This window comes from Alligator mississippiensis, chromosome 15 (assembly GCF_030867095.1).
Source record: "Alligator mississippiensis isolate rAllMis1 chromosome 15, rAllMis1, whole genome shotgun sequence".
Lineage (NCBI taxonomy): Eukaryota > Metazoa > Chordata > Crocodylia > Alligatoridae > Alligator > Alligator mississippiensis.
In genome coordinates, this window is record NC_081838.1 from 32949154 (window position 1) to 32972883 (window position 23730).

A 23730-nucleotide genomic window follows, 5' to 3' on the forward strand; every position below is an offset into this window, starting at 1 on the left:
ATTTAACGATTTACACTTTATTTACAAAACAAGAATAATAGGAAAGGTGACTTACACGTGAACTTCAATGGCATAACCAGAACCACAAAACAAATCCGAATGCATTAGTCAACCCTTGACTCAAGACCCCCAGGTAGGGGAAATGGCAGCTTTCAGCCACTGCTGAGGTGCTACCACAAGGAAGCAGGGTGCTCACTCCCAGCAGCTCCAACAGGCTTCCTAATATGTGACAGACTGCAACAGGTCTCTTCTGGTCTGCAGCAATCAAACTGTATCAAACCCAACCCCCCAACGAGGCTGAAGGGTGACCCTCCGTGGCAACCAAAAAGGCAAGCAACAAGCAACAGAGTAGGCTCCTGCAGCAATCAGCATGACCCCAGCACAAAGCTCAGGGTCTCCATGCGATGACCATCAGCTGCAGAATAAGGGACAGGACCGAGTCCCCTCAGGGCAGTCAGTGGCAGAGGGTCAGTGGCACAGGCAACTCCCAGGAGTCGTTGCTCCAAACCCCTGCTCCAGATGACTGGCCAGGCACCCCACATGACTCGCGGCTCGCCAATCCCACTCCAAGTGCTGGCTTGCACCCCAAGCTCCCGGTGACCCCTGTCCTGGCACTCTGCTGCTCCTCAGGATCCCAGTGCCTTGGCTGCTGCTGTCCCGCTTCCCCAGGGAAGGTGAGGGGTTTCCTCAACTCACCAGCCCAGCTCCCTGGTCTGGATAAGGATGCCGCCTATGCTCCTAGCCGCTTTGCCCTCTCTGCTGCAGGGCTGGAGGCATGACCGACTGCTGCTGCCTCCTTCTCCCAGGGCCGCTGAGGCTCTTCAGAGGGGTCTCTGCTCCCTCGGCTGGGTCATAGATTCATAGATTCATAGATTCATAGATGTTAGGGTCGGAAGGGACCTCAATAGATCATCAAGTCCGACCCCCTGCATAAGCAGGAAAGAGTGCTGGGTCTAAATGACCCCAGCTAGATACTCGTCTAACCTCCTCTTGAAGACCCCCAGGGTAGGGGAGAGCACCACCTCCTTTGGGAGCCCGTTCCAGACCTTGGCCACTCGAACTGTGAAGAAGTTCTTCCTAATGTCCAGTCTAAATCTGCTCTCTGCTAGTTTGTGGCCATTGTTTCTTGTAACCCCCGGGGGCGCCGCCTTGGTGAATAAATCCTCACCAATTCCCTTCTGTGCCCCCGTGATGAACTTATAGGCAGCCACAAGGTCGCCTCTCAACCTTCTCTTGCGGAGGCTGAAAAGGTCCAGTTTCACTAGTCTCTCCTCGTAGGGCTTGGTCTGCAGGCCCTTGACCATACGAGTTGCCCTTCGCTGTACCCTCTCCAGGTTATCCGCATCCTTCTTGAAGTGCGGCGCCCAGAATTGCACGCAGTACTCCAACTGCGGTCTGACCAGCGCCCGATAGAGGGGAAGTATCACCTCCTTGGACCTATTTGTCATGCATCTGCTGATGCACGATAAAGTGCCATTGGCTTTTCTGATGGCTTCGTCACACTGCCGGCTCATGTTCAACTTGGAGTCCACTAGGACTCCAAGATCCCTTTCCACCTCTGTGCCACCCAGCAGGTCATTCCCTAGGCTGTAGGTGTGCTGGACATTTTTCCTCCCTAGGTGCAGCACTTTGCATTTCTCCTTGTTGAACTACATCCTGTTGTTTTCTGCCCACTTGTCCAGCCTATCCAGGTCTGCCTGCAGCTGTTCCCTGCCCTCCGGCGTGTCCACTTCTCCCCATAGCTTTGTGTCATCTGCAAACTTGGACAGAGTACATTTCACTCCCACGTCCAAGTCGCTGATGAAGACATTAAAGAGTATCGGTCCAAGGACCGAACCCTGCGGGACCCCACTACCCACACCCTTCCAGGTCGAGACCGACCCATCTACCACGACTCTTTGGGTGCGACCCTCTAGCCAATTCGCCACCCACCGAACTGTGCAGTCATCCACATCACAGCCTCTTAATTTGTTCACCAGTATGGGGTGGGATACCGTATCGAAGGCCTTCCTGAAGTCCAGGTATACGACATCCACCCCTCCTCCTGTGTCCAGGCGTTTCGTAACCTGGTCATAGAAAGAGACTAGGTTGGTCAGGCACACCAGCTGGGTGTCAGCTCACCCCAGCTGTTCTTAAGCCTTCTGCATTGTTCCCCGGAGTCACTGCCAGGAGCCCCCACGCCAGTTCAGCTGCTGCTTTTATCCCCTCTGGCAGTCCCCACTTGGCTTGCAAACTGGCCAGCCAGGGCTCAGGGTGGGGAGCCCCGAACCCCGGCCATCCCCCTTCCCTGCAAATGAGGGGATTGAAAACCCCTTCTTTCCATTGGCTTCCCTTTCTCCACAGGGTAGGGCTCCCCAGCTCCATCCTTGCGGTCGCTCAGACTTCACAGGCACTGTTTCTAGCCCAGGGTAAGTATTTCAAGCTGATCTGATGAGCCCACATTGGCAATCTGTTACAATTATATGTTGAACTTTATATTTTTTGCCTGACAAAAAGCACTTAGTGGAGTTTTAAAAAAATGCCTTTTTCAGTCTGTTTACATTTCACCATAGCACTTTTAATTAAATACTCTTTATGCAGATGATAGATCTGTATATTTTACAGCCCCCACCTAGTATCTTTAACAGCATTTTTATTATTGGTCTATAAGCATTCCCCCCTCCACACCAAGCTCCCTGCAATGAATAAAGGGATTAAAAAGAGCCTATAATTCACACAAGAAGAAGAAGATGGTGGTTTAGGCATGCAGCTTGCTAAATATGCAAGGATGAGTTATTTTATTTGGTCTGTTATAGTAACTGCAGGAAAATCCATGGTATAAAAGTTTAATAATCTGGGAAGGAAAATAGGGTGTGGGAGGAAGAAAGCTATACTGTGTCTTTAATTTTCTTTTCTGAAAGAGGAACGTGCATAAGCAATGGCAGGATCACTTGTTCGTGCCTGTAACGTGTGATCCGTTCTCTCCAGCGGAGGGCACTCGGTGCATCACAAACTAAACATTAACACCCACATGCTCCGGAGCATCCTCGCTCTCTGGAAAGCCTGCTGAATTCGACAAGAGCTGCCTCTCAGCACAGCTACAAAACACTTCCAACTCGACCGGCTACATGGATAAACCTGTCTGGCATAGCTCTAAAACAGCACAGGAGCCCGGCTGGCTTCAAGAGTTGGAGGATGGATTGCTGCACCTGAGAACGGCAAAGGGCAGCAGAATAAGGGGTGCTAGGTACGGGAAGATTTAATTTTTATTCCTCCCAGAGAAGTTGGTTTACCTGCTGTGCTATAGCTCTTAAATGCAGGTTTCCAATTAATGGTGATGCTTCTCTGATGACTTACACACTGGCTCTCTGAGCTTAGTATCCCCCCCCACCCCACCCTGCCTCTGCTGTACCCTCCCCATCCCTGGTCCTGTCTTCCCCGCCCCCCTCTACTCCCTTCCCCTGTCCCTTCCTTTCCTCATCCACCAAACTCTTTCTTGTCCCCTCTAGGAAACTTTGTGTGTGTTACTGGCATGCCCATCGGATGGTGGTGATGTGAGTGGCAGCTGTGCTGTGGCATGAAGGTTGTGATGGTTTAAAGAAAGGAGCCCCATGTAAAAAAAGAAAAAAAGAGTAAGAGGAAGAGAGAGGGAGAAGAAAACAGCCGGAGGAAGAAAAAAGGGGATACGCTTGTGGATGACAAAAGGATGGGTAAGTGACCTTTTGTTGCTGCCTCCTTAGCACAGCTGCAGGTGTACAGTATATTTTTTCAGCTGGATTATTAGCTGATGGAGAGCAGGGACCAGGCTGAACAGCAGCAGTGCAGTCCTTTGCCAGGCGTTCTTGCTAGTATATTTTTTGATTGCATATCCCCACCTCTTCACAAACACACACACCTTCCTCCCTGCCACGGTTGTTTTATGTGTAATTAATCTGTAAATGGATGCATGGAGCTGACCACCACAGTGAGTCCTTTCATGATCTAACTCACCCATACACCTCTAAATAGGTGTCTGTATCCATCTGAGGTGCACATGCATGGGATTTACTTTGGGATTGTGTGCCCGTTAGATAAACCTGTATTGAGATTATGCAGGTTGTCAGGAAGGATTATGAACAGTTTGCAGCATGTGGGAAGTAGGCAAGAGGGGGGTGATTTTGTGGGTTTTGAGAAGGCTGACTTGGTTTGTCAATAAATATCCCTAATAGAGCTGGTGGATCTCCAGCAGTCATTTGCCTTATTTTTTTCAAGTGTGACAGTTTTAATTTCCATCCCCCCCAACTCTGCAACAGCTGGAACATATTTCTAGCTGGCTGCTGCTGGCGCACAGGCAAGAGCGAAAGATCAGGATTTAAATTAGAGACCTAACCATTGAAGTGAAAGAGAGAGAGACACAAGGGCTTTTTAGATTAAGAATGATTTCACTTACTGCCTCTTGGTTTAACACTGGAATTAATAACTGCAGCACAGGGTGTGTGTGTGTGTGTGTGTGTGTGAGACAAATAATAAAATGACTATTTACGGAGAAGATAACAGGCCCTTAAAGAATGCTGCTGATGGAAGAATGCAGCCAAATGCTGGGTGGGAATACAGCTCTGGACTGAGCCAGCGGGTCCCAAAATTATGATTTTCTCTGAGAAAGTGTGTGTGTGTGTGTGTGTGTGTGTGTGTGCGCGCGCGCGCATGTGCGCGCACGTGCAGGTTGAAATTTCTGAGACTTGCCACAATTACGCAGAGACTGTGCAAAATCTGACTGCTCTCCCAAAGCAGCATAGACAATGTGGAAGTGTCAGCCTGACACCTGAAGTGAAAAATATTCAAATCAGCAGCAGTGAGGAACAGCAAGGGGGGTCCAGATGAAAATATGACTCTTTAAGTGTAACACTTTTTGCTGATCTTAATGCAACTATAAAGGTGCTGAAGGGTTTCCTTGGAGCGTACAAGCTCAATCGGGGCGTTTGCGCTCTTGGGACAAGGCTCTGCAGCAGGCTGTGCACACAGGATGCATGCACAAGATTCGACAGCTGGAACTCTAGGGCAGTAAAAAAAGGGGGAAACGAGCTGGGGAGCGCGGAGCTGAAGCTGTGCGGAGAAGGGCTGCTACTGCGGGCAGAGGAGCCACCAGCTACTGAGTACCCAGGACTGCCTTTACTGAAGGAGCAGCGGTTGTGCAAACGGGTTCCCCTCCCACTCTTAAGATCCCCTGGAGCAGGGAGTCCCTGGAGGGAATGAGGGACAGGGGTTGCTAGAGGAGGTTTTCTGGGAGAGCTGCAGAAAGCAGCTGTGTGGGAGCTCCAGCAGAGAGCTCAATAACGTACAGGTGAGAGGGTTGCTCCAGGTGCTAACCACAGGAAAGCTGCCTTGGGAAGTGTCTGGGGAGGGGTGTGAGTGATTGCAGGTGCCCAGGAAAGACTGCACAAGGGAATAATCCCTGGTCTTCGGAGCAGCCACACTCCTGACAGGCCCCTCCATCTTCTGTCCAGATGACGGCATCGCCACCCCTCTTGTGAGGGAGAGTGAGCACCGCTCCCTGGGGCTCTGCTGCAGCCACTGCACAGTGGGCTACTTTGCTGCAGGCAGAGGGATTTTGTGGAGACCTGGCTGACTAAGCGTATATATCTATTATAAGTTGCCTGAGTGGTAAAGTTGATAACATAATCACTTTTGTTAGATGATGAGTATTTGCTTTATCTGCTGGTATAGATCATTATTGAACTTATTGAAAACAGCTCTATAGTGAGCTATCATTACTAGCTCAATAGCGCACACAATTAATATAGCTATAATGGCTCAAGAATGAACAAGAGTTCGTTATTTATGGGATGTCGAATTTGGCAGTCTCTCAGTTATTATTTGTCACTCTCTGAGTTGTTATTATAAATAATAAATGATTGTAAATAGTTACTTAGTGTGTGGTCTGGTGCAGGGAGCACCGCAGGAGAGCGCTCCAGTGAGCGGTGCTCCCAGCCTGTAGACAGAGTGGGAGTAGACCGAGACCTATTGGCACCCCAGGATCCCAAAAACTTGGACATGGCTGCGGGTAGTGCCACCGCCAGGGTCTTGTTGCTTTCAATCAAAGGAAGAGAAAGAATCCAACCTGGAGTTAGACACCTACCTATCTTTATGCAGCTGGTGCATTCATTCAATGTGTACCACTTGAAACAGGAGACCTCAATCCTTGATTTGGATTTATAAGGCTGGATTCTTATACTAGGGTACATCCTATTTAAATCAACAAGGTACCACATAGATTCAGTCACCTGGATCTGTACCAGTGCTGCAAACACTCCTGCCCACTGTGTTTGTTCAAGGCTTGGGGCCCTAAATGCACTGTACAAATGTCACTTCAGCACTGAGAAACCTAGAGCGCGTTGTAAGTCAACAGGAAGAATCTCATTGCAATAAGCACTTGTGTGGTCCCCATAACTGAATTATCTCGGTACCTCACATTATGCCTAGAAGATGGGGAAGTTCTGTTATCCCCATTTTACAGATCTGACACTCAGAGACATTCAGTGACCTGATCCAGACCACACAGACATTATGGCATAGCAGGAACTGAACACAGGTCTCAAGTCCTAACCACAGGACCTGCTTTCCTCTCCCAGCCTCCTAAACCTCGCAGTCATATTTGCCAGTAAGACCAAAGCTCCCAAATCACTTGTGAAATTGCCAGCATTTTACCCCCAGTCCTGTTAAACCTTAACATTCCTCTTGTCCTTCCGGAAAGGAGGTTTACTAGAAGCCCTCTGCAGCTGTGCAGTTTTAAAGGTCCGGGACTGCAGAAACACCAACCAAGTAGTATATGGCACATGCTACAAAAGAACAAATATTTCTCAAAAATAAATGCATATTGCTTAAAAATACCTTACAACTCTGCATACTTGCAGAAGTGTAGTGAAATAGCAACCTGTCTGTAAGGTTTAAAGTCTAGTAAAAGTGAGATGCCTTAGACCAGGGGCAGGCAATTATTTGGGGCAGAGGGCCACTTGCTAAGTTTCAGCAAGCCATTGAGGGCCGCATGATAGGTAGCTCAGGGCACATTAATATTAATTTTATGAATTTTTTAGGGGCCCCACAGGTCAGATAGAATGTCCTGGAGGGCGGCATCTGGCCCCTGGGCCGTATTTTGCCCACCCCTGCCTTAAACACTGTATAGGAGGAACAATAAAAGCCTGGTAGTGAACGCGCCTTCTTAGAAGTATAAGGGAATGTTTTAACGTGCTCAGAATTTATGCCCTTGTGGATGTTTTAATTGAATGAAGCTCTAGATCATTTTAAGTCAACCCCTTAACTCAGGCTGTTCTTTTTCCCCTTCCTTTGAGATACGAGTCCTTGGGGTTCCTGTCAAAAAGTTTGCTGCAAGGCAAGCAGGAGAAAGAGGGGCAACATGCACACACTACAGCTGAGAGGACAACTGTAACAACCAATTCCTTCAGGGCCAATTATTTGCCACAAAACTGAAGGACTGGGATATTTCTGACTTCAGACACTTTATTTTCCTGCTGCACTTCAAAGTATCCAAGGGAAGTTTTCCAATCTTTTCCCTGATACCTGATGAAGGGTGTCTGTGCCCGAAAGCTTGCAACTAAAGACATTTTTTTGCAAAAAACCTTGTTGGTCTAATAAAAGATATCACCTCTACTATGAGCCCTGATTGCCTTGTCCTCTAGACCAATGTGGCAACAACCTGGATAGCTAAATCAGAAGAAACAAGTTAGTTAGAGAGCTTGTCAAATACCTCTACCTCAGGGAAGAAATGTCCACTACGCACAGTCCCTTCTGGCCAAACCAGGGTAGGAGCTACTGTCTGAACTACACCTACTAATTAATATTTTGCACTTCTAATGCATTGTATCTTATTACAGGTTCTCAGAGCACTCTGCAAAAGAGTAACTACATCTCAACTGCATCCATCTAAACTAAGTACAATTATCCCCTCATCTATTCACGGGTTAACTGAGGCACATAGCTTAAGGCATTTCAGAGATGTACCATGATTTTAGGGTGCTCAACCTAAGATGCATTAAAGGTTCCTGCTTTTCGCATACGGCTGAGCACCTACATTTAAAAAAATCAAGTGTCCTTATGGTTCTGCTAAGTGACATAATTTTTTTAGATGATTGTTTTGTCACTATTATTGTGTTACTACTGGGAAGAGCCAGGAATAGGAGCCATACATCCAAATGATGACCCTCATTGCTTTAAACACTTGGGAGAATTCTTCATCTGTTATTTAAAGAAAACAGTACTGTATTTATCTGCTACTTTGTGACATGCTTTTGAAGGTACCCCCTTTGCAAGTCATCAGGAAGCAGATTACCTGCTGAGGTCAATGATACTTTCATACATCAAAGATGCATGGGAATGGATCCAGGAGTATTTGTGCTGACTTCAACAGACATTGGTTCAGCCTTTGGGAACTAATGAAACATAAGACAGGTAGACACTGCAGAGAGAAATGCTGAAGGGTAGCAGTCTAAAACAGTTATGAAAATTAAACTGGCCAACCAGACAGTAACTGTGGTACACAGAAGTATTAGTAGTTATCGAGAGAAGCAATTGCAACTACAGCTTATCAGTGATTCCTATTCCCAGTAAAAAAAGTCAACAACATTGAGAAAGAGAACAGAACAGAAAAGAGAACAGAAAAGAAAAGTCCAATTTTTTTTCTACATTTGTATTTTCATCTAAAGTGAGAAAAGGGTGTTTAATTGTTTTTTGTTTTCAGAAAGCAAAACATTGTTTCCAATATTCTGCTCCCCTGCTTCTTTTTTTTATAATTTGGGGTGTCCACATTCTTCAATGAAAAGGAATATTTCAGAAAGGCTGGGGCTCTGGGTCACTGAACCAGTGGCTCATCAAGACATAAGATATGATGCAAGGAGCATGCAGCATATGAAAAAAACTAGCCCCCTAGCAACAGCTTGATTTTGTCCAGGTTTTGCATTTCCTATGGAGAACAGCAGTGAACACGGCAAAGTCCACCCATGCATCCCCAATAGTGAACATGACCCAAACATTCCCACTCACTCGTGGAAGGAAGAGTTTTGCAATGTTGTGACAGCTAGGTGAGAAACCACGAGAGACATCTGAACTCCTCTCATTGTAATTCCTCCTGCAAGGGCGCATGGACGATTACTTGTCTTCCACGGCTCTGGACTCTGTTATTTGTGCTTTTTGCTGCTTGTTATTTCTGTGCTATAAAAAAAAGTAAGAGAGAGACAAGCCGTTCTTTCCCTTTCAAAATAACTTTCACAAGAAGAGGCTATGGAGAGGAGAATGGCTTTCTAAATATGTATGACCTTAGGGACTTAACAAATCCTATGCTCTGGGCCATGTGAGATAGGTTAGCTGCTAACCAACTTCTCTAATGCATAAGTCCATTGGAAAATAAATCATCATATCTGTTCACAGCCAATGTGCTACTTTCCTTTGTCTACATTTGCACACATCATGCTTGCTATTGCACCTCAGTCATTTATTTAAAAAAAGAAAAGCCAAAGAAAAAGAAAAAAGGCATTATTTTGCCAAACTGACCTTTGCCACATACCTTCCATATTAGCTCCCACTAACCAGGGAACCAGAAGTGACATGTCACTGCCAACTAGTGACAAACATTGACAGCACAAGGAGGAGGATTTATTCCTTAAATTTGATTCTTGTTACAATTAAGCTACCTTTCCCAAAGAAAGACGAAAAACCCAAACAGCAAACATTTTCAAAGGAAATAAAACCACTTACCTTGCAGTTGACAAATATTGTAAAGTTCTCTGCACAGACAATAAACTTAATAATAAAAGTAGAACCTAGGTTTGATCTTTTGAAAGAAAAATAAGTAATGTAAAGTTTAAACCTGGATTTTAAATGTGATGTTTATTATATACGGATGCACATGTGCGTGTGTGTGTGTGTCCCCACATGCATGCACACCTGAGAATACACAGCTTCTCTTTATGGACAGTCTCTATTACTAGTTTTCTGTCCCCAGAACTTAGGCACATCCATGTAAGAGGAAGAGTATACAGTCCAGATTATCCTACATTGTTAGTCATTTTAGGTGCTCATTTCTAGGTATTTTGAAGGGGCCCAACACCTGCCTTCTGAAACAATCAGATTGTTTTTAAATGCCTCGGATTAGGGGCCTGAAAATTGAAAGAGCCAAAGTCAGAATATATTGGAAAATGTAGCCCTGTGGGGAGAAGTTTCAAAATCGCTGTGGAATAAAGGTCATTCAGCACACTAGTGGCAAAGCTGGGAATAAAACCCAGGTCAACTGCATCCTAGTTTAATGTTTTATAGGGGTGTCTGAAATGGGCACTATTCAATTTGGATTCAGCCTGAATCAAGGACACTGATTTGATTCGTTGATTTGGCTCACTGTCCCCGATTTGATTTGGCCAAATCCGAATCTGAAGATTCGATGCTGATTCAGAGAATCAGCGATTCGGACATAGACACAGCTTGAAATGTGTTTTCTACGTACCTCGAGGTAGCAGGCATGGCTCGTGAATGCTGCAATGCTGAGATGGATGGAGTGTCCCACAGGAGTGCGGGGGACCCTCCACGTGTTCACTGGTGAACCTGGAAGTGGATCAGATGTACTTCCGGTCTACTTCCAGATCCACTGGGGAGTGCGCAAGAGGCCCCCACTCCACATCCCTCTGGCTCAGCAGTTGGCCATGAGGGGACTCCGGATGCCGCCCCAGACCCAGGAGGCACCAGTAGCTGAGCTGGGGGGGCATGGAGGGCCCCCCCCCCGCGTGCTCCCTGGCAGACCCGCAAGTGGACTGGATGTGCTTCTGGTCCAATTCTGGGTCTGCTGCCAGGCACACTGGGAGGCCCCCCACACATCTGTGGGGCACTCCATGCGCCCCAGCATCACAGCATTCACGAGCCCCTGCTACCTAGAGGTACATAGAAAAAAAATTTAAAGCTGTGCCTATATCCGAATTGCTGACTCTGTCCACGTCGATTTGGAGGGTTCCCATTAGATTCGGAGAGATTGAAGGGTCTCTTGATTTGATCTGGATTCGGAAATTCAGCCACCAAATCAGGCTGAATCTCTGCCAAATTGAATCAGGGACCGAAGCTTCGCACAGCCCTAGTGCTTTATTTACCATCTAACACTAGACAGATTATTCTTTCTGAAGGAAGTCTAAAGGTCCAAGCCTGTGCAGGCTTCAGGCTTCAGCACTCTTGTTTTCTCTCTATTCCTTCATTAGCTTCTGTGACCTTGGCCCTCCACCATTTTCCTCTTCTTTATACTATGAAACAATGAGATACAATGTCAGGGTCTGTGCTGTGCTTTTAGGATATCCATTCATTCTTCTTGATCTTTGCACCTTATGGGAAATGGAGAGAGACTTTTTAAGTCATTTCCCCAGGCTTCTGACTCTCAGGAGGTGCTGATCAAAATCCTATATTTATGTCATCAAAATGACAGCAGCAATCTTCAGAGCTGTAGGAATCCACAAGCATTTACCTGATAGAATTCCCCTAATCCAAACTAAAAATACAATCCCAAAGCCTCTGTAGCGGTACATCTTTTCTAAACTATTAGAGAGAGACTGAAAACAACAGCTAAATATGACATCCCACTCCACATAAGGCAAATTCGAGCTCCTCTTCCTTCTGGAAGTGATGCAGGAAGTGAAAATGAAGCTACATTTATTGCACCTAACCTGAATCCTTGCGTCTCCATTGAGTTTCCATCTTTGTTGCAGATTTTTGCAGAACTTGGGCAAGTCACTTCATCTCTCTCGGTGCCTCAACTCCCAATTGTACAAAATGGGGAATACAATACTGTCTTATCTTACTGGGGCTTCAAGGGCCCAATCCAGAGAAAGATGGCATCCATTTTTAAACAGGAAGCAATGAGTATACAAGCCATGTTTGAAACAGGCAGCAAACACACCAGAAATTGAACGAAGCTAAGTGATCATGCATAAGCATTTTCCATGCAATTTTGGAAAAACATATATGAACAAAAAAATATGAACAAAACAGTTCAATATTTATTTCAATTATTTGGCTACTTTTGGCTGTCATGCTATAAAAGTTGTGAGAGAGGGCAAACTCTTGCAAGGCCAGCTAATTGTTGCCTAGCTAGGGATTCAATGTCTCTTGGTAAAGCTTTATACTCATAAAAAAACACCAGTTGCTAACTTGCTACTTGATGCCATATATTATTTTCTTGCAGCACACTTCCATTACTATATAATTAAACAACAATGTAATCTTTTTTGCCAGTGAAGGATTGTTCCTGCAGTCCATTATATAGCATTTCTTCTAGGCTGGTTTTAAAGATTTTAAGCAACAGGCCTTCCATCTCTTCTCTACTATTAGAGTCTAATATGCAGCCTAACAGATCTTTAAAGCCAGTTTCATTTCTGATGATGGCTGGGTCTGCCAAATTTCAGCCAGCAGTGATTTTTTTTTCATCTGTTTTTTTTTATTTATGGTTAATTTGTAAGTCCCAGAGAAGAGGAATTTCCAAGAGAAACACTGACAGGACATTAACTGCAGTAGCAATAATGTATGGCTACTGTATTGACAAACTAGGTAAAATCTGATATAATCAAGGCTTTATGGAAGTATCCAAGTATACAGTGTGAAGTGGCCTGTCAGAAGGTAAGTTGTGGAGGTAAGTTCTCTCTGTACGGAGAGACAGGAACTCAGTAAGGCATCATTACTATTTTAAACCATCATATTATTAATATTGATTTATTACTGCAAAAGAGGAGTTAGTTGGGACAAGACATGCAAAAGTATTAGGCTCTTTTTACTGCCTGTATTGCTTGTTGAGAAATATAGTTATAACAGGGGAGAAAAAAAAGGTGTATGCAGTTTTGCTAATATATTTATCAGGCTGTCATTCCAAGAAGAACTGTGCTTATGGCTTGTTCCTGTCCTGGGTGCCGGACCAGCCAGGCCAGAAAGCGGGGGTTTCGTTAAGTAACGCGGGATCGGTTGGGCAGGCGTGTGGATGGAGAGGCAGGACAGCTTAATGGTTTCAAAGAGATTTTACTTACGCCCTTAGATGGTTCTGGCATAGGTGGAAAAAGCTTGCTTCTAACAGAAAACGAGGTGAACGTTGAATACAGACAGGTAACAGGATCAACTATCGAGCGGGCGAGTTGACAAGTTCGCAATGCAACGGGCTAGCAATCGGGACAGGGTACGTCAGATTAGTTCGGCGACGGGGAGATGCCGGAGGATGGCCGGTCCCGCAACAAGCTTCTAAAGGTGATCTCTCAGATCTCCGGGCAGCACGCTCGGAGGTCGTTGCAGAGGTCTCTGCCTTGGACGGAAACTGCTTAACCCTATATATGGCTAGCGAGCCAATAGCCAACCATCTTTTCGGACTAATTTGCATCCAGCCAGTAAAATCGTACAAATTTACATAATGGGACGGAACCTTTCCTTACTATCACTGAAACTCAACATAAAATACTAGCTTCTGGAATCTTCTACTCACATACTCGGATATATAACATAGGATGCGCCCATATAAGGTGGCCATGACAAAACGAAAAAAAAAAGGGGGGGGTAAAACCGCCCTCTCGGCCCATTGTGGCAGGAGCATTTAACTCCATTGGAGACTTATTTATGACAGTTCCCACCCCCTTCCCTGCCTCTGTTTTCAGCTATGAATGGTATTATGATAGGAGCATTGTAAATTGTAAGGCCTGGGTATTAGTCAGTTCAACTCTTGGGCTTTCTTGGCAGATAAGCACTCATCTCTCAGGACACGGAAATGTACTTCGAGATCTGAACATTTGAGCACTGGCCTTGGATCAACCATGAATGGGCATTAACCCCCATATAGGCTGGAAGGGCCTGGGAAGACTGGACTTTGAATAGCATGAATATAAAAGGTCTTCTAATAAAACCCAGAACATTGCAAATAGATGTTTTCCACTAGCTAAATACTCAACAAAATAGCAACGCTCAGGAAAGAACACAAGGTAGGTGATGGCAGTGGATGGTACTTTGACTTATTTTCCCAGGTAGTGGTAATCTTTTTCCAAATCTACAATGAGCCCCAACTGCATAAATCAACAAGGCTCCCTGCGTACTCAGGGAAGTCAGTGGGTCCCTATGCAGATGTTTGCTATTTCAAATTCATTTGAGAATCCAAGACGGTATTTGCTTCGAATCACTGGGAGATCAGATGGTTCTAGGGGTGGAAGTGGGACCCTTTCCAATGCAGCAAGCATTGGGGCCTATTTACAAACAGTAGAGGATCTCAGAGCCCCAAGCTGTGAGAACCAGTGCCATTCAGCTGTACCACACCCACTTAAGGAAGAGCTGCTGTGCTGCTAATGGTCCAGAGAATATGTGAGAAGTGAGGTTTTTATGACAATATCTTTTATTGGACCAAGTGTATAGCTGGGAGAGATGTTAGGCAAGCTTGGGATGCTGAGTTCATGATCTGCCTGATTGAAGCTAGTCTGCCCCTCTGCTGTGTGCCTTAACTGAAGGATGCTGGCATTTGACTCTTTTGGGAAGCACTCTCTTCCTCCCCACTTTCCCAGCCTCTCAATTTCATCCCAGGACCACGAAACACTTCCCGGCTCCATTCAAAGTCATCATGCAACAAATTGGCATTTTTCCAATTGAGATGCATTTTGACAAAGAACTCCCAACCAGTTAATTAACATTTCTCTCAGCCATCATTTGTTTTGTGTATCTAGAGTTTTTATGTTGTTAAGTTATCCTTTATTGATGAGTGAAGTGAGGGTGGGGAAAGATTATGTACAGGAGATTGGTCTACTTCCTATAATCCTGGTTTGCAATGTTTTCCAAAGCTGTGGTGTTGCCCTGTGGGGTCAGGCCAACGCTCAGGAAATCAATATCGCACTGTTCGACAGCAGGACATGGTGTACAATTGCACATAAGCTTGCACAAAAATCAATTAGGTGCATACACACACTCTAGGTGCATACACCCCCAACCAGGCACACACATCCAAAATTATCAGCCTAGGCACATGCATACCCATCACCAATTCAAGCACATGCACACTCCAATGATAACGACATGAAATCATACACAACAAACACATACATACACATATACACACAGGCTGAACACTGACTCAGGTGACAGTGTGTGTTGGTGCCTGTGGTACCTATGCTTGGAGTGCTTGGTAACTAAAGAGATCAGGGACAAAGGCAATGGGGATGGGGCAATAGTAGTGGCAGAGGTCAGGGGAAAAGGCAGTGGGTACAAGGCAATAACAGTGGCAGAGAGGAGCTCAGGGTGGCTGGAGCCACAGGAGCATGGGACAGGTGTTGGAAGTGGTGGTAAGCCAGAAGCAGGAGAGGGAGAAATGAGACAGAAGTCAGAAGGGTGAGGAGCACAGATTGAATCAGGGATGAAGCCACATTAAAGCAAAACCTGACTCAGGGCTCCAAATAACAGTTTTATTAAATGAACACAGTACTGTACAGCTTGGTTCCCACACACACTCATGCAAGCACTCCCACACACACACACACAATGGCAGCAGGAGAAAGAGACTCAGTGGAAGGGCTGGAGTCCAGGTAGGGAAGAGAAACGTAGTCCAAAACCTTGCTTGCAGAAAGGGTGGGGGTGATAGCTACCTATCCAGGCTGGGAGGGGGTCCTCGATGGCCAGCTGGGGTCTTTCTCCAGCAGGTGTTGTCCAGAGGAGGTCACCGGCAGGGCCTCTGGGTTGATAGGCAGCATGACGTGGAGCAGGTCTGGTCCAGGTGAAGATGGCATCCCAAATGGTCAGTCTTCACTACCCTTTTTTGCGTGGCAGACTACCTCTGATCTCCTCTGGGGAGGACCTGTTCAGGCAAGGTCAGTCCTGTTCCAGAGGGTTCCAGGTGTTCATGCTGTGCATGTGCAGCCTTGGCACAATGGTGGCTGCCTCATCGTTTGTGCATTGAATGCGGAGGGTGGTTCCAAGGGCTGGGTCGTTGGTCCAGGTATTGGTTTTGATGGTGGGGTGATGTAGGAGGGGGTCCTGCTATCATTGTGTTTCACTCATCCATTCACTCTTTTGTTTCAGACATTCAAGGAAAACCAATTTACATGGGAAAGGATACAGAACTGCAACATACTTACACACCAGGGTATGGGGACAAGATGGGAATGAATACTTGACATCACTTCAGACACAGGGCTAAACCATACAATATTAATATGAAACAATAACACCCAATGCAGAAATTATAGGAATACAATTTAATACAATATAAAACATTAAAAATCAATACAAACATAACAGAACACTATTTACAATATATAAAAAGGGGCTTATTACAATAATAGTTTACAAAGCCTTAGCTTAACTTACCTAGTACTACTTAAAATCACTTATAAAGGGATAGAGAGGGCAGAGAGAAAGTCAGAAATGGTTGGGGAAGGGGAGGGAATGCATTTTAACAATTAAAACAAACAAACAAACTGGAGGGTTTGCTAGATTGGGATATTTGAAAAATAATATTTTTCAGGAAGAGTTGAAATCTATCATATGCACTCAGGCGATTAGTCAAGGACGCATTGCAGAGTAGGAGTTTTGAAGGGATGGGAGCCCAGGAAGGGTGGCTGTGCCTTAAGGAAACAATCCTTCGGGCACAAAGCAAGACGATCCCCGAGTGAGGCAAAAAAGGGAAAGGGGACAGGAGGCTTCCGTGGCTGACCAGAGAAATCCAGGGCAGCCTAAGGGCCAAAAGGGGAGCACATAAAAAGTGGAAACAGGGTGAGATCACTAAAGATGAATATACCTCCTCTGCTCGTGCTTGTAGGGAGGCAGTTAGGTGGGCCAAAGCTACCATGGAGCTGAGGATGGCAACCCAAGTAAAAGACAACAAAAAATTGTTTTTTAGATATATTGGGAGTAAAAGGAAGGCCCAGGGAGGAATAGGACCCCTGCTAAATGGGCAGAAACAATTGGTGACAGACAGGGGGGACAAGGCTGAACTTCTCAATGAGTTCTGTGCCTCAGTGTTCCTAAGTGAGGGGCACGACAAGTCTCTCACTGGGGTTGTACAGAGGCAGCAGCAAGGGGCCAGACTTCCATACGTAGATCCTGAGGTGGTGCAGAGTCACTTGGAAGAACTGGATGCCTTTAAGTCGGCAGGCCCGGATGAGCTCCATCCGAGGGTGCTGAAGGCACTGGCCGACGTCATTGCAGAGCCACTGGCGGGAATATTCAAACGCTCGTGGCGCACGGGCCAAGTCCTGGAGGACTGGAAAAGGGCTAACGTGGTCCCCATTTTCAAAAAGGGGAGGAAGGAGGACCCGGGCAACTATAGGCCAGTCAGTCTCACCTCCATCCTTGGTAAAGTCTTTGAAAAAATTATCAAGGCTCACATTTGTGAGAGCCCGGCAGGGCAAATTATGCTGAGGGGAAACCAGCACGGGTTCGTGGCAGGCAGATCGTGCCTGACCAATCTAGTCTCTTTCTATGACCAGGTTACGAAACGCCTGGACACAGGAGGAGGGGTGGATGTCATATACTTAGACTTCAGGAAGGCCTTCGTTACGGTATCCCACCCCATACTGGTGAACAAGTTAAGAGGCTGTGATGTGGATGAATACAGAGTCCGGTGAGTGGCGAATTGCCTAGAGGGTCACACCCAAAGAGTCGTGGTGGATGGGTCGGTCTCGACCTGGAAGGGTGTGGGCAGTGGGGTCCCGCAGGGTTCGGTCCTTGGACCGATACTCTTTAATGTCTTCATCAGTGACTTGGACGAGGGAGTCAAATGTACTCTGTCCAAGTTTGCAGATGGCACAAAGCTATGGGGAGAAGTGGACATGCCGGAGGGCAGGGAGCAGCTGCAGGCAGACCTGGATAGGTTGGACAAGTGGGCAGAAAACAACAGGATGCAGTTCAACAAGGAGAAATGCAAAGTGCTGCACCTAGGGAGGAAAAATGTCCAGCACACCTACAGCCTAGGGAATGACCTGCTGGGTGGCACAGAGGTGGAAAGGGATCTTGGAGTCCTAGTGGACTCCAAGATGAACATGAGCTGGCAGTGTGACGAAGCCATCAGAAAAGCCAATGGCACGTTATCGTGCATCAGCAGATGCATGACGAATAGGTCCAGGGAGGTGATACTTCCCCTCTATCGGGCGCTGGTCAGACCGCAGTTGGAGTACTGCGTGCAATTCTGGGCGCCACACTTCAAGAAGGATGCGGATAACCTGGAGAGGGTCCAGAGAAGGGCAACTCGTATGGTCAAGGGCCTGCAGACGAAGCCCTACGAGGAGAGACTAGAGAAACTGGACCTTTTCAGCCTCCGCAAGAGAAGGTTGATAGGCGACCTTGTGCCTGCCTTTAAGTTCATCACGGGGGCACAGAAGGGAATTGGTGAGTATTTATTCACCAAGGCGCCCCCGGGGGTTACAAGATAATGGCCACAAGCTAGCAGAGAGCAGATTTAGATTGGACTTTAGGAAGAACTTCTTCACAGTTCGAGTGGCCAAGGTCTGGAACGGGCTCCCAAGGGAGGTGGTGCTCTCCCCTACCCTGGGGGTCTTCAAGAGGAGGTTAGATGAGTATCTAGCTGGGGTCATCTAGGCCCAGCACTCTTTCCTGCTTATTCAGGGGGTCGGACTCGATAATCTATTGAGGTCCCTTCCGACCCTAACATCTATGAATCTATGAAACTATATTGGGATTCTTCTCAGAGTCCATGGGCTCTCCTTTAAAAAATCAATTTGAAGGGAAAGTCAGGTTTAATGTCCAAATGGAAGGTTTAAGTGTGTGGCTTTACATTATAATACATATATCCGAACCCCGCCCCCCTCCCGAAAAAAACCACCTCCTCTATATAGTCATAGCCAAAGCTCATCATCTTTTATTTATCTATATGTATTGTGTGTGTGTATTCCAATATAATAAAGGGCTTAGCCTGTCCGTCTGTCTGTCTGTAATGCTTTTGGCCAATTGTGCATGTGCTGCCGAGAGGGTGGGCAGGCAGTGATTGGCTGCACAGACCTGAGCTGCATGGGCCCAAGTTTGAGCAGCTGCCATGGAAGTTTGTGGTGGTGGTGACCATGCCCCAGCCACCCAAGCAGTGAGGCTTCTCCCATGTCTCCCTGTCTGAAGGTGAAGGGGGGGGTCATGGTGGTGAGGCCCCCGCAGCACCCATCCCCGCTGCCCCCCAGAACAGCCGGCAGGGAGGCGGAGGCGGTGGGCAGGAAGGGAGGGGAATGGGGTAGGAGCGAGGTGAACGGGGGCCATGGGGGTGGCTGTTGTCAGGGCTGGGCAGTGGGGAGGGAGTGGAGTGGGAAGGGGACCCCGACAGTAGCCAGCAGGAAGGGGGAGGCAGCAGGGAGGGAAGCTGCATGGGCATGGGCAGGTGCAGGGGGAGGTGAAAGGGGGGTCAAGAGAGCAGCTGATTTTGGGGCTGAGTGGCAGGGAAGGAAGGAAAGGAGGCAAGTAGGGAGGTGAGGTGGGGAGGGTCACAGTGGCAGTGCCGCACCTGCCCCCCAGTCCTGACAACAGCCAGTAGGGAGGAGGCAGCGGTGGGGAGGGAGGAAGGGGAGCAGGGAGGGGAGGGGAGGTTGGGGGGAAGCCCTGCTGTGAGGTGGAGATTGGCAGGGGGAGGGAGCCCCTGCACCAGAGGCAGCGGCGATGGCGGAGGGAGTCTTCACATGGCTGGCCCCGAAGGGTGAGTGGGGGCAAGGGGGAGGCATGTAAACTCTCCCTGAAGTCCACCATTCTTGATAGGCAATTAGCTAATGTATACACACATACACTTTTCTCTCAACCTTTGCTGCTCTTTCAGTATCACAGGAAAAATCCACATTAGGGAGTAGATGGGCCTATAAAATTATAGTTGAGATAAATTGAACGTAAGGAAACAAAACTGAACAGTAGCAAAAAACCCCAAACATAAATATACATGAGGTACTATATAAATAAAATAAAAGCCTTAGTCAGTCTGTCTGCCCATAATGCTCTGGGCCAACTGCACATGCACAGCCAAGAGGGCGGGCATCAATTGGCTGGCCTGAGCACAACTCTGCATCGCTGCTCAGTGCAGCAGATAGAGGTGGTTGGGGACCAGGGAGCTGCCATGCCACAGCACACTGACAACAGCCAGCAGGGAGGGGGAGGGGGGCAGAGGAGGGAAGCAGGAAGGGGAGTGGGGGTGGCGCTGCCGCTGCTGGGGGAAAGGCAGGGGGGCCTTGGGATGAGGCTAGGCTGGGCTGATCCCAGCAGGGGGGCAGGCTGTGCTGAGGTTGGGCCATGGGAGACCAGTGGCTCCTCCAGGGCCGTGGGTGGAGGGGTAGGTCCAGCCGCTCCTCCATGCCACATCCCTGGATGAGCCACTGGGCTCTGACTGCCCCATGACCCGGCCTAGCTGGGACCCCGTTCCTGGTGAATGGGACCCTGGCTGGGTTGGGTTATGGGACACTTAGAGCCCAGTGGCTCTTCCAGAGATGCAGCACCAGAAAACCAAAGGGGCGGCATGTGGCCCCCCAGTCTGTGCATGGGGAAAATGTGGGCTGCAGCCTCTGCTCCCTGCCTCATTGCTGCTACTTTGACAGCGGTGCAGAATGGCACCATGTGAGTTTCGGCGCTGGGCAGGCCGGGGAGCAAAGCACGTGTGTGGCACCTGACACTGTATGTGGTACCGGGCATGTGTGTGGGTGTGGCTATGTGGCTGCAGCATGTCACGTGTGGCTGCAGCATAGATTCATAGATGCTAGGGTCAGAAGGGACCTCAAAAGATCATCAAGTCTGACCCCCTGGACAGGCAGAAAAGAGTGCTGGGTTCAGATGACCCCAGCTGGTTGCTTATCTAACCTCCTCTTGAAGACCCCCAGGGTAGGGGAGAGCACCACCTCCCTTGGGAGGCCATTCCAGACCTTGGCCCCTCTAAATGTGAAGAAGTTCTTCCTAATGTCTGGTCTAAATCTGCTCTCTGCTAGCTTGCGGCCATTATTTCTTGTAACCCCCAGGGGCTCCTTGGTGAATAAAACCTCACCAATTCCCTTCTGTGCCTCCGTGATGAACTTATAGGCAGCCACAAGGTCATCTCTCAACCTTCTCTTGCGGAGGCTGAAGAGGTCCAAGTGCCCTAGTCTCTTGTCGTAGGGCTTGGCCTGCAAGCCCTTAACCATATGAGTGGCCCTTCTCTGGACCCTCTCCAGGTTATCCGCATCCCTCTTGAAGTGCGGCGCACAAAACTGCACGCAGTACTCCAACTGCAGTCTGACCAGCGCCTGATAGAGGGGAAGCATCACCTCTTTGGATCTGTTTGTCATGCATCTGCTGATGCACGATAAAGTGCCATTAGCTTTTCTGATGGCTTCATCACACTGCCGACTCATGTTCATCTTAGAGTCCACTAGGACTCCAAGATCCCTTTCCACTTCCGTGCCACCCAGCAGGTCATTCCCTAGGCTGTAGGTGTGCTGGACATTTTTCCTCCCTAGGTGCAGCACTTTGCATTTCTCCTTGTTGAACTGCATTCCGTTGTTTTCTGCCCATAGGGCCAACCTGTCCAGGTCTGCTTATAGCCGTTCCCTGCCCTCCAGCGTGTCCACTTCTCCCCACAGTTTTGTGTCATGAGCAAACTTGGACAGAGTACACTTCACTCCCTCGTCCAAGTCACTGATGAAGACATTGAAGACACTGAAGAGTATCAGTCCAAGGACCGAGCACTGCAGGACCCCACTGCCCACACCCTTCCAGGTCGAAACCAACCCATCCACTACGACTCTCTGGGTGCGACCCTCCAGCCAATTCGCCACCCACCGGACTGCGTAGTCATCCAAATCACAGCCTTTTAACTTGTTAACCAGTATGGGGTGGGATACCGTATCGAAGGCCTTCCTGAAGTTTAAGTATACGACATTAACCCCTACTCCTGTGTCTAAGCATTTTGTAACCTGGTCATAAAAAGAGACTAGATTAGTCAGGCATGATCTACCTGCATATGGCACTGTGCACGCGTGTGTGGCACATGGTGACGTGTGTCACATGGCACTGTATGGGTGGCATGTGGCTCAGTGCGTGGCATGTGGCTCGGTGCATGGTGTGTGTGTGGTGTATGTGGCACTGTGTGCAGCACATGGTGCTTTATGTGGCAAGTGGCACACACCTGGGTACGTGCATGCGTGTGGCTGGGTGTGTGTGGTGTGTGGCTGAGTGCGAGTGTGGCATCTGTGTGTGTGGCATGTGGGGGGGGGGGCATATGGGGCCGAGCACAGAGCAAGGGGGGAGGGTTTGCATGCAGTTGGATGCAGAGTGGAAGCAGCATGGGCCGGTGGGTGGCAGCGTTCTGTGCCATCCACCGTCCTGTCATTCTTGATGGGCAATTGGTTAGGATATATATCTATATATGCATGTGATGGAAACACAAAGCTGAACAGTAGCAAGAAATCCCCAAACATAAATATATATGACAAAGTATAAATATCTATGAGGTACTAGTACTTGATATATATTTATGTTTGGGGATTTCTTGCTACTATTCAGCTTCATTTTTCCATCACGTTCAGTTTATCTCAGCTATAATTTTACAGGCCATTTTGTCTCCAATGTGGAATTTTTCCTGTGATATTATAGAGAAAGAAAAGTGAAAATGTATGGTATGTAATAGTTTCTGCACACCAACTTTCCTTATTAAAAATTTCACACAATTTCTGCAACTGGCATTACATGCCATTGCATTGTACTTCTGTCCTCATGAATGTGTACATTTGATTAATTCTATATTCAGTGTAGGTTTTAAATACTGTGTGGTAAATAATGTGCGTTGCTGGAAATGAAATGGTCATGTTTTTTTCACAGGACCTCTTGCTTAATTTTTGCCTAGGACAGATAATTATGGCTAAAGTAGTGGCTATCCAACAGTTTTTGTTGTCACCCACTAGGATTTTCCATGGTACTTATAGATTCATAGATGTTAGGGTCGTAAGGGACCTCAATAGATTGAGTCTGACCCCCTGCATAAGCAGGAAAGAGTGCTGGGTCTAGATGACCCCAGCTAGATACTCATCTAACCTCCTCTTGAAGACCCCCAGGGTAGGGGAGAGCACCACCTCCCTTGGGAGGTGCTGTCATCATAGTGTCTAAGTCTTTTACAAACACTGATGAATTTCTCTTCCCAACAGACCAATTGTATCCCTATCGTACACAGGGATTTCCTAAACATGCAGAGACCCACGGCTACAATTATCCAAAAAAACACCTATCCCTGTTGAGAAGTCTAGGGCTTGATTTTTCTGAGCTCCCGATTCATTTTACAGCACATGCTATGTTCAGAAAGGAGCTCCCATTCTCCATTGCAAGGGCTCTGGTCAATCTGATCTAGGACATTTAAAAGTGAGCACCCCCAAAATACAGAACACACATATTGGGTCAATAGGTTGCATATTAGGAGGGACTTTCCCACTATTTAAGTGGGTAAGCATCAGAACAGGCTAACCGGAGAAGTTGTTGAATCTCTATCCTTGGCAGTTTTTAAGACCAGGTTAGACAAACACTTAGCTGGGTTGGTTTACTCATGGCAAATTCTACCTGGGGCAGGGGGTTGGGACTGGTTAACCTCTTTTGGATCTATGATTCTATGATCATTTATTAGAGTTTTTCTTACATGACTTACCAAGCCTCACCTACAGGCTCTCTGGCAGAGGAAGGGGTTGGCACTGGATTTATGACCCAGATAGATACTGTGCGTGACAGAATGCCACCTCTGTCTCTCCCCAAACGCTCTGTTCTGCGACAGTGTGGTTAACATGGGCCCTGCAG

At 47.5% G+C, this 23730-nt stretch overlaps 1 long non-coding RNA gene across 1 annotated transcript in view; it reads right to left on the bottom strand.

Annotated features, from left to right (window-relative positions):
* Positions 1-9119: 9119 nt before the first annotated feature.
* The window catches only part of LOC132245586 (uncharacterized), a 44118-nt gene continuing 29507 nt past the window's right edge, over positions 9120-23730 (bottom strand). Inside the window, exon 4 of the long non-coding RNA XR_009457290.1 lies at positions 9120-9180. This is a non-coding gene — a long non-coding RNA (uncharacterized LOC132245586). The remainder of the gene's footprint in view (positions 9181-23730) is intronic.